The 13,180-nt window shown below is 38.6% G+C and overlaps 1 protein-coding gene across 1 annotated transcript in view; it reads left to right on the forward strand.

The window, feature by feature from the left end:
• LOC124286553 (protein kinase C-binding protein NELL1-like) overlaps positions 1-13,180 on the forward strand; it is a 141,006-nt gene that overhangs the window by 83,228 nt on the left and 44,598 nt on the right. The window lies entirely within an intron of this gene.

Consider the following 13,180-nt stretch of genomic DNA (forward strand, 5'->3'; position numbering starts at 1 on the left):
TGGTCTGCTAGTGCGATGACGACTGGGTCCGGACCTCTGCTGGAAATGTGCCTAGCCTTCAGTCAAGGTTGAACAGTGGCTCAGTTCTACATCTAGTGCGATGGCAGGTTTCCACACATCAGCCAGCAAGGTCCATGTTATGAATTGGCTTTAACCCAGACTCAGTAAACTTACAACCAGAGAAGGTTGTTCTGTAAGACAATGAACTCAAACATGCTTCTGTCTTTTTATTCCAAGGTGCCATTGTACAAAACAACCTTATCGCTAAGACTACCTTAAGTCTATGTTAAGGTATGGAAGTTAGGGTCACCTTAGCGTTAAGGTCTGTTTGTACAACGGCACCCTGGACAAAGAATCTCACCAATAAGCTCTATTATATGTTACTGCAACCATGCAGTTTGTGTTTAGTGGTATGCCTTATTTCTGGGGAAGAGTTATCTGCCTAGGAAAGATTTTTTTTTTCTTTTAAATTCTAGTCTTCTTTGGAAGTCCAGCACATGTCATCGTGGTGTATGCATCATGGACAATGTTTCACAGAGCTTTTCCATATGGAAAATTTATAGCTTCAGTATGAACACTATTATCTGTTTGTGACAACAAAACTTGTTGCTACTGCCATTATAATATATCCACATGGAAATTCAGAGTCAGAATAGGTTTCCAGTGTGACCTGAGAGTGACTGATTGGGTGCTCTTGTAACCAGTTTGATTCAATGGAAATTCCAGGTTTTGGTCCTAGCAGCTAATGCTTGTCTGAAGACATGACTCAGTGGATTGTTAGGTCAGCCAAAGTGGTTGAATGAATGTCATTGTACCCTCATTGCTCATTATATCAATCACTGGATTGTCTAATGTTGACTTGATTATTTACATGCTGCAGGCTTATGAATGGACTATTTTTGAGAGCAGTATAAAACACTGTTCACTTATACCTGAACCTAGATTGGTGTTCATGACATCAAACGCTTGCTTTTCTGCCCCCTGAAGTGATACCTCACTAGGGCTGCAAGGAATACACTATTAGGCAAATATGACAGTTCCCACTTATATTAGGTAAAGAATAAGAATTTTGGGTAACAAATACATAACAAGTCAGCATTTTTGTGGATGCGGCGGTGGCTGAGTGGGTTCGATGACTGTGACAAGTCAGCAGTTAATGGACTATTCAGTGAAACTATAACAAAATATAATCTTTTACATGTTTTAACCATGTTGAAAATGTTAATCTGTCACAACAATCACCATGAGTGACCACATTTCTGTCAAATTAAATATATAATGGTACTGACAATTATCCTGCCTGGCTTGGATATATTCCATTTTGCATATCTTTCTTCGATAAATTACACCCAAATTCCAGTAAAACCTCTCCTTTTAACAAAATGTCATAAATATAATCAATTCTAGTGATCGAAAAAACAAATTGAATTCATGATGGGAGATTCACTGAATATGGTACTGGATCGTATCAGTCCTAATGTAGCGAGAACACACCTTGGCCTCCCACTTCCATAAAGACCTTTAAAGATTATGCAAGTTTCTGCATCTTGTGGAGTCTCTGTCCCAGTAGAAACTCTAGAAATCTCTTGACAGAGTGACAGTTAACACTGACTTGACAGAAGGTTTATCATTCCATAGTTTCAAGCCTGTCCAAGTGAATATATGATTACATATATCTCAGCCAGGAAACTATGAAAAAATTTGTGAAATGTCCCTCTTCAACCAAAAGAGAAGAGTACCTGGTTGAAATATATTTACATGGGTAAATTATTATTATTCATTCAGTCGTCTTCTAGCTGCAAATGAAATTACATGAATCACCCACTTTCCCTGACATTGTTAGTGTTGAAGTATATTAGGATTTGATAAATATTGTTCTTATCAGTTTTGGTCATAAAGTTGGGGAATATCAGTCACCATCACTCAACATTTAAAGAGATAAAATGCTCAACATATGTTATCAAAATCTTCTGAATGTTCTATAAAATAAACACCTGGATCTTTTTTTATTTAAACTGAGGTTTAGAATTAGAAATGTTTTTGGTTTGGATTGGGTTGGCCGAGACAAGGAGATGAGCTGAAACATCATGTTGTGAGCGCCCCAAGCGAGGTAATTAGGGTCTTTGAACATAGAACATGAAACTACCCATCATGTCTCGGGGCACAATGGTGGAATCTTCTGAAATAAAGAGTTAACATTTGGCTTGCAGCACATACAACTCCCAGAGCTATCTCGGCTTGTGGTAGGAGTCTATATTTGAATAAGTTCATCTTTAATCTGCTTCATTCTTCTGGTTGATTTTATCATCAGAGATTCATTCTGTTTGAACATAGTTTGTTAGTTTCTCAGCTTAAACATAGTTCTTGATGATGTAGGATCTCATGTAAGATGTGTGTAACCAAGGTGTTATGTAACATAGGGATCTGATGTAAGATGTGTGTAACCAAGGTGTTATGTGGCACAAGGATCTGATGTAAGATGTATGTAACTAAGGTATTATGTAGCTCAAGGATCTGATGTAAGATGTGTGTAACCGAGGTGTTATGTAGCTCAAGGATCTGATGTAAGATGTGTGTAACCAAGGTGTTATGTAGCTCAAGGATCTGATGTAAGATGTGTGTAACCAAGGTGTTATGTAGCACAAAGATCTGATGTAAGATGTCAGAAACTAATTTTGTATGTAGCACAAAGATCTGATGTATGATGTCTGTAACCAAGGTGTTATGTAGGAGAAAGCTCTCATATAAGATGTCTGTAACAGAAGTGTCCCTTGATTACAAGCCACTATTTGTACATCATGAACTTACTGTACAGGACAAGTGGTTTTACACTGGCACCTAGTCTGTGTGAATGGCAGTGTTTAGTTGTAGAGTAAGAGCACTGACTTGGCAGGGCGGGATAGCTTTGACATAGACCAGGCAGGTGGAATTCAAGTTCTCTTCTGAAGCCTGTCCAAAGAAAGCAGTATTTCTGGCTGTACCCAGTACAACTTGGAGATTCCTGGTACACTGTTTCATGTAATTCCTATACTGCCCTTGGGCCTGTCTGGGGCTTGTTTGCACCATGGAAAGTAGACTGGCCGATAGTATCAGGTAGAAAGTGGCTCTTTGTACAGCATATGGAGAAAAAGTACATCATATGAAAGATAAATGCAGTATATGGATAGAATATATGAAAGTATACCAGTGAGTTCATTAAATAGATAAATATGATGGTTGACTGATGTTTGTCTGAATCCCATGTTTTTGGAGATTATTCAAAATTTTAAAGAATTTTAGAAGATCAAAATTCCTTTATTGTTTTAGAACTTTTTCTTATAAAGTCATGTGATTACCTGAATGTCAGTGTATAAAGAGGAAATCCTATATAATGTAAATTGTTGCCTTGATATGTTCATTAAAAGATGAAAACTGTATGCTACCTTGTTAAGAACTATTCTCTGTCACTGATTTTAATGTTATATGCAAGCTAGTTTTCATTCTATCTGTGATATTCTAGTTGTTTTACTTTGCTGACAGATTTTATAATAAAACTTCATTTCTTACCAATGTATGACTTGTTTTAGTGATGCTATGGCTGAAATATTCCCGATGTGACTAAAAATCTTAACTCACTCACTCACTCAGTATAACTGATGAAAAAACCTAGGAATGTAAATTTTGATGATCCCTTTTGAAAAATGAAAACACTTCCAGAGGTAACTCTGCAATTCATTAAAGTAATGTCATTACAGAGTTACATCAGGAAATGTAATGTCATTTTATGAAATCCCATTAACCAGCAGTGCATGGATTCAGGTGAGAAACATATTCCACAGTGTAACAAGCCTCCGTTCATATTTTCGAGAATTATGATATGGCGTATGTTACGGCAGCCGTGTTGCCCATGAGTCATTTAGGCAGACAGAGCCTAAAATACCCCTTCATCGCACTGTCTGGCAGAACCCAGCGCTACAGGTGGCCCCATGCAGGCTTGCTCGCCCCGCCGCCGCCGTCGTCGCTGTATTGCGTGATGGGAGGTGTGCTGCGAGTCAAGGTTGGGTTTTAATTGGGAATCCTACCTTGTTATCACCTTTAATTAGCCTAATTAGGAGATATTTAAGGCTGTTAGGAGGTTTCATCGAATTTAAATTCAGTGGTTAATTTAATTTGGGTCCATTAAGAAATCTGTGTAAAATGTTTAAGGATTCTATTTTGATATGTTGAATCCAGAGATAAGTGTTATTTCTGTATTAAAAAAAAGTTCAGATTACTTTGATTCATATGAAGAATGAACTGAACTGGAAGACCCCGTATAATACAAGTGTCCCATTCAAGAGTAGAATATGATTATAGACTTTCATTCAGTGAAACTCTATTCCTGTCATTTCCACGTTAATGTGACTTGCCAACATGGCCACTAATAGTTAGGGAATTTTTTAAATTGCAGAGGCTATCCAACATTCAGTAAATATATTTTCTCTCAGCAAATCAAAATAATATCAGTTTTGATGATGTACCAGTTGCTTCAGAACTATTGATTGGCTAATTTACCGCTGTAATTTAAATAGCGTATTGGCATTGAAGTTTGCTTAAGTCCTTGCTATGCAGTGTATATGCTGTTTAGAGTTTAGTGAGTGATATATAGGTGGTGTATGTCATGTTATGGCATTTCATGGTTTGGGAGTGAATGGTTTTCCCAATTCTTTTCTGATTAGTTGGTGAATTTAGTTTGATGCTGCTTTGAGAAGCCTTGGATGATAGGGCCCCAAAGGCATGGGCTGTTGCTTGTGTCAACCATTGGTTTGTCAAAGACTTGATTATATGAAGAACACCATCATATATCTTGAATATTGCTGAGTGAAGTATTATATGACAAACAGGCAAAACAGATGTGGTGTAGAGCAATGTCTTGGCACACATGTTACTGAAGTGTGAATCATGGTTCAAGCTTGGCTTCAAAGTCCTGTTACTTCCTGTAAGAGTTCACATAATATAACTGGGTGATCTGACTGTAAGAGGTCACATAATATAACTGAGTGATCTGACTGTAAGATGTCACATAATATAACTGGGTGATCTGACTATAAGAGGTCACATAATATAACTGGGTGATCTGACTGTAAGAGGTCACATAATATAACTGGGTGATCTGACTGTGACTATGCTTACTGCATGTCCTGATCAGTATGTCCCAGTGAAAGTGATCACACTCATGTTTCAGTCAGTCTATCGTTTGGTCCTTTTAGTAGTGATGCTGAATGCAGTATTAGACAACTCACTCACTCACTCACTCACTCACTCACTCACTTGTACTCAAAGTACTACTTGAACCTCATAAAAGAAGTTCCTTCTGTGATTTAGATGCAGTGAAACACATCCTTCACCCACAGTTTCAGATTAATTTGAGTATCCATTGTTTAGGTAAAACAGGCTAAAATGAGCCTGTCTGTTCTCAAATATTCATACAGGTTAACGACAGCAATCTGAAAATAGATCATGTCATCAAATGAACTTTTTCATATATTGAGATAAACTCCATGAAGATCCAGGTTAGAACTAATCTTCAGTATCCAATGCATGTCATGAGAGGCGAGAACAGGTGGTCAGACTTGCAGACTTGGTAGATCTGTCATCGTGTCCTTATTGTGTAGGTTGATGTTCTTGGTATCAATCACTGGATGGTGTGGTCCAGCCATGAGGTTAAGACCATTTATGACAAAACAAAAAGGTACTGCACACCCAAAGAGTAGTCTGGAACTGACAGACTCTGTATTTACTAATGGTACTGTGTCTACATAGGACTTCAGAGAAGAAGTTGTCCATCAAAATAGGACTGTTTTTTGCTGTGGTGTTACGAAGTGCCAGCCGAATCAACACAGGAACTGTTTGTGACGGCGCCAGATTTATATTTTAATCAGAATGTCTTACAGATTGTGAAAGCTTATTTATATTGGATTTTATTAATTAAATGAGAGTTTAAAAAGTGCTGAATCAGTAGGTCTATCTTCACTTCCACCTCCAGGTGTAGAGCGTCTCGACAGATGGGCGCTCGTTTGAATGGTACATTCTAAAAATAGATATTTAGTGAATCCTTGCTCTAATACAGCCACTTCTGCTCCTGCCTAGTGATTTCACTGGATGCACAAGGTCGTCAGCGGGATCTATTTCTGAATGCAAACCAAGATGAACATAGCGCTTTCCTGGAAGCAGGAAATGTACTCTGATATAATTAGATGGCGCACTACGTTTCATAAAGTTATGAACCTGTCTGCTAGATTCGGTAAATATAAGTCAGGACGTTTTGCCAAAAAGTCATGCAGTAATCTTGCTTTCATTTTTTAAAGTCATTTAAAGTGGATGCTTGCAGAAGTTATTTTAAGTGATTAGGGAGTTGTTGTACTTGATGTCCTGTAGGGTACTGCTTACATGTTTTTATTTGTGAATGCACTCAATAAAGTAAAAAAAAAAACCCACACAAATTATTTTAGAATTTCTTTTATGGATTTGGGTTCACACAGTTACATTTTTATGACAATTGTCAGGGCAGTTGGGTAGCCTAATGGTTAAGGCGTTCACTCATGCTGAATAACCTGGGTTGGATTCCCCACATGTGCACATTGTGTGATGTCCTCTGCCGTGATATTCCTGGAATATTGCTAAAAGTGGTGTTAACCCCAACTCACTTACTCCCTTTATGACAATTGTCAGCATTGCTTGGTCTTTTATTCTAAATTTTCTGATGAATTTTGTAATGGAAGGACAACAATGCCATGGCTATTTCAACCTGACTGAGGGACCAAACAGTGGGGGTTTATTAAAGACTCCCATGTGAGGTCCATTCTTGCTGGACCAGACATTTATGTAAAGAGTAGAATTCCTCAACTTTTGCCATGTTTACCTTAAAACATATGGTATACCTATGTTTACCTTGGATGTGCCCAGCCTCCTAATAAAATGTCCAGAACTGTTTTGCAAGGTCTTTGTCTGTGGACGTTGACCAGGGGGTCTGCCAGAGATATAAGGTGCCAGTCTACATGTACCTACAGGATGGGAGTAATGGCTCTGTCCCAGTCAGTCAGTATTAAATAGTTAGTGTAGCCATTGATGTAACAGTTGTAGTGGTTAATGCTGTGGATGATGTTGATGTAGCAGTTGATACAGTTGTTGATGCAGTGTAGGGGTTGATTTTGCAGTTGATGTGGGGGTTTCTGTAGCTGTTGGTGTGACAATTGAGGTAGAGGTTGATGTTGCAGTTGAGGTAGTCTTTGATGTCGCTGCTGATGTAGCAGCAGAATTCTGTATCTTCATGCATATGTACTGATTGGATTATTTGATTAATTAATCTGATTCCTCCTTTAAACAAAACACTGTCTCCCTTGGGTTACACAAAAACCATAACAGAATGTCAAAATAATATGTACTAAAATGGCATATATCAATATTATTTTCTCAACCCTGATGAAAAGGAAAATTTGATTTTAATTTAGTTTATGAAATAGTATACAAAACCCTAATGGAAAATATTCCCTTTCTATTGTAATTAAAAAGATCTTCAAGGATTATGTCTTTCAATGCCTTAGACATTAAAATACATTGAAGAAGAATAGCAACTCAGCACAGCAGGTCGACTATGGTCAGACATTTAGCTTAAAGGATTGAGTCTTTCGATGCCTTAGACATTAAAGAAGAATAGCAACCCAGCACAGCAGGTCAGACATTTAGCTTATACATGATGTGAACCAACATATCTTTGTGTTGTCTTTATGTCTGGACCTCGAGGCCACAGACCTCCGTCACACTTGCGTCAACAGTTCACATGTAGCTGTGATGAGAGAGCTGGGGTGCCCTCTGGAGGATATAATACTCCTGTTAACAGGTTTTGTTAATGTGAATGTCTGTGTATTGTATTGCCTGAGAGATTTACATAATTTGTGTTGCAATTCTTTTGTAACTTGCTGAGTGGTATTAGATAAACTGGAATGTTTCACTATTCATGAGGTGTTTCATGGAATGTTTTACTATTTAGGTGTTTCATGGAATATTTTACTATTTAGGTGTTTCCTGGAATGTTTTACCTATTTCCGTGTTTCCTGGAATGTTTTTGTGTTCCAAACTGGTCCATGGAATGTTTTACTATTCATAAGGTGTTTAATGGAATGTTTTACCTATCTAGGTGTTTCATGGAATGTTTTACATATTTAGGTGTGTCATGGAATGTTTAAGTGTTCCTAAGGTGTTTCATGGAATGTTTTACTATTTGGGTGTTTCAAGAAATGTTTTACTATTAAGGTGTTTCATGGAATGTTTTACTATTTAGGTGTTTCAAGGAATGTTTTACTATTAAGGTGTTTCATGGAATGTTTTACTATTTAGGTGTTTCAAGAAATGTTTTACTATTAAGGTGTTTCAAGGAATGTTTTACTATTTAGGTGTTTCAAGGAATGTTTTACTATTAAGGTGTTTCATGGAATGTTTTACTATTTAGGTGTTTCAAGGAATGTTTTACTATTAAGGTGTTTCATGGAATGTTTTACTATTTAGGTGTTTCAAGGAATGTTTTACTATTAAGGTGTTTCATGGAATGTTTTACTATTTAGGTGTTTCAAGGAATGTTTTACTATTTAGGTGTTTCATTTAAGGTGTTTCAAGGAATGTTTTACTATTTAGGTGTTTCAAGGAATGTTTTACTATTTAGGTGTTTCAAGGAATGTTTTACTATTAAGGTGTTTCAAGGAATGTTTTACTATTTAGGTGTTTCAAGGAATGTCTTACCTATTTAGGTGTTTGAAGGAATTTTTAACTATTAAGGTGTTTCAAGGAATGTTTTACTGTTCCAATCTGTTCCATAGAATGTTTAACTATTCTGAATATTTTCCATGGAATGTTTTATGGTTATATATATACTGAGAGAAACAAATAAAGGATCACAGGGAAATTCAAGTGTTGCTTTAATATTTTCCGGTTTTCATCACCAGCTTTGAATAGCGCTGTGAGGAAATCAGAGAATGAATAAAGGAACACTGCCATGAAGTGTTGTTCCCTTATTTGTTTCCCTCAGTATATCTACTGAAAAAAAAAAAAACCAGTTTCCATCTGTTGCCACTTTCAATGGTTAATGTGTTAACAGCACTTTTCAGTCAGGCTAATTTGTTGATCATAGAATTATAAGTATTTGAGAGATGTTTTCGTACGATGATACCAGTGTATGGATTTAAAAGACGTACATGATGTTGGAAACCTATTCATTTCCTGCAAAAATGTCTTCTGCCATAACGTGTTGGTAGGAATTTTGTATTTTGATAAGATTTTTGAACATGAAAATGCTGCAGACTTGCGGCCAACATCAACAAGGCAAGCGGACATGCTGATTACACAGAGATACATCAGCAGGAAAATAGTATGTCTTAGTGAAAGCGAGATACATCAGCAGGAAAATAGTATGTCTTAGTGAAAGTGTGAAAGGAAAGAATGTTCCATACCAGGCTGAACCTGGAAAAACACTGCTAATGCTATCTTAGGTGTAGCAGTATTCACAAGGTGAAACAGCGATGAAAGTGATAAAATAAGTGCCACTGATACACGCCCATACAAGAAGGTACATACTTCTGTATCATGCAACACTTGAAGAACACGGAGGTCATTGTCCTAACGATTGCATAACTGTACCACCCCGTCCACAAAATGCCCGCAGTATAAAGCCCATCATCCCTTTGTATATCTGCATGCATCGGGACATGTGGATTATATAGGGCAAGAATTTCAGGAAATGCACAGCTAACGTTCTTCTTGGCATTTTGTTGTCTGCGACTCGGGAGCCGTGAGCTGCTTCAGTTGGGGTGGTGCATTGTGACTGCAGACATGGAATGCTGATAACAGGAATATATTTATACAGGGAAAAAGGCAAAGTTTTTATGCCGTCTGCCACTCTGTAGTCGGAGAGAAGCAACATAGCGGAGCAGCAACAGGTTGTTCCAGCTTGTTGGTAGACTTCTGCCAGAAAGCTCACCGCCAAAAATGTTACAGATGCAGGAACCATTTTTTCCCGGAGGTCTAAGAATTCTCAATTATTTCTTGTGTGTTTGAGAATATATATGCCAAATGATATGAACTCAACCGCTTGAGTGCACACCGTTTTTCAACGGCAGCAGCATTGTGTTAATTAGTTACCTCCATTACGAGAGTATATCACTTGTTTAGCCTGTAGGTGTGACTGTGATTGGATGGTAGATAACAGCGCCATGGAGCGCGCTCAGTAAACGTACAGCGATGTAACGTCTCGCTTGCATACAAGTGCAAGTACAGGAAGATGTACACACAGTAATGATGTGTCTTCCTCTAACCTTATCTGCAGAAACCTGGAACGGTATGGCCAGGCGTCACCGGATCATCCTCTGATATATTTTGGAGCCCATGTCATAAACTAGTCTACAAGTTAGGCATGGAATCTCACACTTCTTGGTATGGCTGACACAAATGTGAATAAGCAGTCATCTGAAATATTGTAAGATTTATGTAGGAGGTGATGTTCCTACAGCTTTAGGCACACAAGTTTTGAAAACTGGGCATGGAAGAGAAAATGTATTTAATGTAACAAGTAACACCTTAGTTAATGATCTCAACTGCCTAAATCTCAAACAATATTGTTGTACAGTATGGAATTTCATGTTAGAATGTTTGTCATGTGGATAATAGATGCCAATTGTTGTATAACTGTCATTTTGCTTCTTGATAAAACAATTCAACGTAAGTGGCAAGTACATAATGAACTGTCAAGTTTCAGAGTCCCATTAATTGTTGTGCTGCAAGTGTTGCAATGTGTATATGGACTGAAGATGGACAGGTGATATTCTTGTGTAACTGGACCCTAGATCTTGAGAAAAATATTCTGTTAGTTAAAAACACTCAAGTGTATCATGAATATTTTGATGATAAACAGGTATTGAAGTACATTTGTACACCTGTGAGATGGCTATATAGAATGTGACGGTACGTAGAGTGCCCAGTGGTTTCCTAATGATGGTCGATCTGTAGACTGTGAGACTGTGACCAGGGAAACTGGTTGGTGCTGAATCCTACTGGTAGCTTCCTCACCAGTACAACCAGCCTGTCTGGATACAGATGTATTTATATACCAACACCAGTGCAGCAGGTAGGACTGACTGACTGCCCTTCTCCTCTCATTCTGTGTTCTAGCCAAGACATGGACCTGTATGGCTTGGGTAGGAGGACTTTTTGTTGAGTTTTAGGATGTAAATCAGAGCATATGTTGGTACTGGGGGTTACAGTGTATTGAAGTCATGTTGGTATTACATGGTGGGTGTTGTCAGTCAGGGCACATGTTGGTATTGGGTGTTGTAGTGTGTGGTGACATCAGGGCACATGTTGGTATTGGGTGTTACAGTGTGGTGACATCAGGGCACATGTTGGTATTGGGTGTTACAGTGTGGTGACATCAGGGCACATGTTGGTGGTGTTACAGTGTGGTGACATCAGGGCACATGTTGGTATTGGGTGTTACAGTGTGGTGACATCAGGGCACATGTTGGTATTGGGTGTTACAGTGTGGTGACATCAGGGCACATGTTGGTATTGGGTGTTACAGTGTGGTGACATCAGGGCACATGTTGGTATTGGGTGTTACAGTGTGGTGACATCAGGGCACATGTTACAGTGTGGTGACATCAGGGCACATGTTGGTATTGGGTGTTACAGTGTGGTGACATCAGGGCACATGTTGGTATTGTTACAGTGTGGTGACATACATGTTGGTATTGGGTGTTACAGTGTGGTGACATCAGGGCACATGTTGGTATTGGGTGTTTGTGTTACAGTGTGGTGACAAGTGTTACAGTGTGGTGACATCAGGGCACATGTTGGTATTGGGTGTTACAGTGTGGTGACATCAGGGCACATTGGGTGTTTGGTGACATTGTTACAGTGTGGTGACATCAGGGTGTTACAGTGTGGTGACATCAGGGCACATGTTGGTATTGGGTGTTACAGTGTGGTGACATCAGGGCACCTGTTGGTATTGGGTGTTACAGTGTGGTGACATCAGGGCACATGTTGGTATTGGGTGTTACAGTGTGGTGACATCAGGGCACATGTTGGTATTGGGTGTTACAGTGTGGTGACATCAGGGCACATGTTGGTATTGGGTGTTACAGTGTGGTGACATCAGGGCACATGTTGGTATTGGGTGTTACAGTGTGGTCATCAGGGCACATGTTGGTATTGGGTGTTACAGTGTGGTGACATCGGGGCACATGTTGGTATTGGGTGTTACAGTGTGGTGACATCAGGGCACATGTTGGTATTGGGTGTTACAGTGTGGTGACATCAGGGCACATGTTGGTATTTGGGTGTTACAGTGTATTGAAGTAATGTTGGTATTATGATATTGAGCGTTATGGTATGTTGATGGCATATTGGTATTAGATGGTGGATGTTGATGTCAATTGATGTCAGTCAATACATGTTAGTATTGGGTGTTACATACAGTGTGTTGATATCAGTCATGGCAAATTATTTATATACATCATCCAGACACCAGGAAGTAAGCCAAAGTGCTGATACTCATTAGTATGGAATAATCATTTCTATACACCATCCAGACACCAGGAAGTAAGCCACAGTGCTGATACACATTAGTATGGAATAATAATGTACATTCACCATCCAGACACCAGGAAGTAAGACAAAGTGCTGATACTCATTAGTATGAAATAATAATTTCTATACACCATCCAGACACCAGGAAATAAGCCAAAGTGCTGATACTCATTAGTATGGAATAATAATGTACATTCACCATCCAGACACCAGGAAATAAGCCAGAGTGCTGATACTGCATTAGTATGGAATAATAATGTACATTCACCATCCAGACACCAGGAAATAAGCCAAGAGTGCTGATACGCATTAGTATGGAATAATAATGTACATTCACCATCCAGACACCAGGAAATAAGCCAAAGTGCTGATACGCATTAGTATGGAATAATAATGTACATTCACCATCCAGACACCAGGAAATAAGCCAGAGTGCTGATACATGCATTAGTATGGAATAATAATGTACATTCACCATCCAGACACCAGGAAATAAGCCAGAGTGCTGATACTCATTAGTATGGAATAATAATGTACATTCACCATCCAGACACCAGGAAATAAGCCAGAGTGCTGATACTCATTA

This window comes from Haliotis rubra, unplaced genomic scaffold (genome assembly GCF_003918875.1).
Source record: "Haliotis rubra isolate DU_JTF1 unplaced genomic scaffold, ASM391887v1 Scf386, whole genome shotgun sequence".
NCBI lineage: Eukaryota > Metazoa > Mollusca > Gastropoda > Lepetellida > Haliotidae > Haliotis > Haliotis rubra.